The 2,953-nt window shown below is 48.0% G+C and overlaps 1 non-coding gene across 1 annotated transcript; it reads left to right on the top strand.

The window, feature by feature from the left end:
* The first annotated feature begins 263 nt into the window (after positions 1–263).
* On the top strand, positions 264–404 carry LOC138266817 (U4 spliceosomal RNA). Its single transcript, XR_011199730.1, has one exon. It is a non-coding gene; the product is annotated as a U4 spliceosomal RNA (small nuclear RNA).
* Positions 405–2,953: the final 2,549 nt, after the last annotated feature.

Below are 2,953 nucleotides of genomic sequence, written 5' to 3'. Positions count from 1 at the left end.
AGAGCATCAAACCTGTAACTAGGATGCAGCGCTACCTGTGCAACTATTTAGCATAAAATTTCCCAGAGTTCTCTGCTCGCCGGTATGGAATATTTGGGGCAGAGAGTGGACGGAACCTGATAAAACAATCCTAACAAAGTGTATTATTTTGCCTGTTAGAAGCCAGTGGAGGTGTAGTAATTCTTGGACAACTAAACGTTTCCTTGGTCTTTGTATCATGAGGTGGTACCCCGAGACGCACCTTTATTCGCCTTTTTATTGTTAGCTTTGCGCAGTGGCAGTATCGTAGCCAATGAGGTCTAACCGAGGCGCGATTATTGCTTATTGAAAACTTTACCCAATACCCCGCCATGACGATTTGAAATATAGTCGATATTGGCAATTTTTGACAGTCTCCAAGGAGACTGAATATTAATGTATAAAAATAAGATTTTTTTTTTGTAGTTTATGTGAACGTGTTGGTGTCGGCTAGACCGCACAGAGTTTATTTTCTTTTAGTTCACTGTTTTCGATTTAGTTTTAGTGTGTCGGAGTTTCTGCATCCGGCAGGAACTTTCAGGATGCTTTCGTCTTGATTAGTTTTCGTATTTCTGTTGGAAGCCGTTTGTTATCAACAGGATAATGCGGAGAAAGTTCGCTCAGACTGTATGCAGTGTTTGAAACAGAACGAGAGCTGACGAAGGTGTCGAGCGTGACTTTTAACGTTATATAAAGTGGCATATTTAGGAGCCCCTAGCGCCTCCTTGCTCCACATTTGCGTCCTTTTTTTTAGACGCAAATGTGGCCCAACGAGGCCAAAAACGCCGCGCCGTTTTTTAAATGCGACGTTACCATGGTGGCGTTCAGGGGCTCAAGAAAAGTGGCAGCTCCACTTTTCATAAATCTGCCCCAAAGTGCATTTCTAAAGCGCTTCAGGGCACAGATGTTACCGAGCTCAAGGACAGAGGCGTACCATCTATTGGTACAGCAGGTGCCCAGGGGGCCGCTTTAACCCTAATTTTTCCCGTATTTTATCATTCAAACAGCAACAAAAGGGCCCATTTCCTTCCTTGCACTAGGGACCATTTTTTCACCTGAGAGGGATGAAAAGCTATAAGGTATATTTGAGAGCCCCTAGCGCCACTTTAGTCCTGCCATAGCGTCATTTTTTTTTTACGCTAAGGCAGCGTTAAAGTGGCATTTTCCCCGGACCGTATTTACAAAGTGGCTCAATGCATGCATTGCACCACTTTGTAAACCCTTGCGTCATATTATGTATGGAAGGATGCCAGGAGGGCGTTCCTGCACTAGGAGAGGCGTAAAAATGGCACAAAGGAATCTACGAGATTCCTTTGTGCCATTTTTACCTGCAATTTTTAACATTGTTAAAAAGAGGCTGACATTGGTTACAATGGGCCTCTGGGTGCTTTGCAGGGTTAGCGTCATTATTGTTTATGCTAATCCTGCAAAGCACCGGACTAGCGTAAAAAATTATGAGGCTAGTCACCCTAACTACTGCCATGGTGCGCCGTATTTTAAATACGGCACTACCATGGTGGCGTGAGGGGGGCGTTAAGGTGCGCAGGAAAAATGACACTGCACCTAGTGCAAGCACAACTTTTCATAAATCTACCCCTGAGCGTGTATGCCCTGTTTGAATACTACGACAATGAGGTCACACAAAGATTCCTTGCATGGTTGCCTCGTCCAACTCAGCTACCAGATCCGGCACATGTGTAGACTGCACGAGCACAGGGCACAGAACGTACACAGCGGCATGTACCATGCACGCAATAAAACTTAGGGCCAGATTTATGAAAAGTGGAGCTGCACCCAGTGCAGTGTCACTTTTCTTGCACCTGTAGAAAAGCACCCTCTTTTTGGCATGGTTACCCCCATTTTTTGCCTATTGTCAGTGTGTTTTTAACTGTGTTCACTGGGATCCTGCTAACTAAGACCCCCAGTGACTGTGCTCTCTTTCTCTAAATTCAGTTGTTCATGGTCTTTTTCACTCCATAATTGGTATACTGGTGCCCCCATGTAAGTTCCTAGTATATAGTACCCACGTACCCAGGGCACTGCGGCACCAGGAGTCCCACATGGGCTGCAGCATGTATTATGCCACTCATGGGAGCCCATGCAAAATCTCTCTGCAGGCCTGCCATTGCAGCCTGCGTGGAAGGGTGCGTGCACTCTTTTTACTACAGGTCACTGAAGCAGGTTACTGTAAGTCACCCCTATGGCAGGCCCTCCTAGCCCAGAGGGCAGGGTGCATGTACCTGTGTGTGAGGGTGCCCCTGAATGAGCTGAGGTGCCCCCACAAACTCCAGCTCCATTTTCCTGGACTTTGTGAGTGCGGGTAAGCCATTTTACCTGTGTACTGGACATAGGCCACTACCTATGTCCGGCTACATAATGGTAACTCCAAACCCAGGCATGCTTGGTATCAAACATGTTGAAATCATACCCCAATACTGTTCCCAGTATTGGTTGTATGATCCCATGCACTGTGGGGGCTCCTTCGTGGACCCCCCAGTTTTGCTCCTACCAGTTTGCAAGGTCTTCCTGGGCAGCCTCGCTGCTGCCACCCTCCAGACAGGTTTCTGCCCTCCTGCTGCTTGAGCAGCTCAAGCCCAGGAAGGCAGAACACAGGATTTCCTTTGGGAGTGGGATTGGGAGATAACCCCTCTCCCTTTGGAAATAGGTGTTACAGGGCTTGGGAGGGGTAGCCTCCCCAAGCCACAGGTATGCTTTGAAAGGCACATTTGGTGCCCTTCTTGCAGAAACTGGTTGGCACCAGTCCAGGGATACCGGTCCCTGCTATGGTGCGAAACTGGACAATGTAAAGGGGAGTGACCACTCCCCTGTTTATCACCACCCCAGAGCTCCTACAGGGGATCACTTGGTTCTGCCATCTTGAATCCAGGATGGGCGAGAGGCCCCTGGGAGCATCTGAGTGGCCAGGTCAGGCAGG

Source organism: Pleurodeles waltl, chromosome 11, assembly GCF_031143425.1.
Source record: "Pleurodeles waltl isolate 20211129_DDA chromosome 11, aPleWal1.hap1.20221129, whole genome shotgun sequence".
In the NCBI taxonomy this organism is placed as follows: Eukaryota; Metazoa; Chordata; class Amphibia; order Caudata; family Salamandridae; genus Pleurodeles; species Pleurodeles waltl.
Note: the sequence above shows the minus strand (reverse complement) of the source record. Positions and strands in the feature narration are given on the sequence as shown.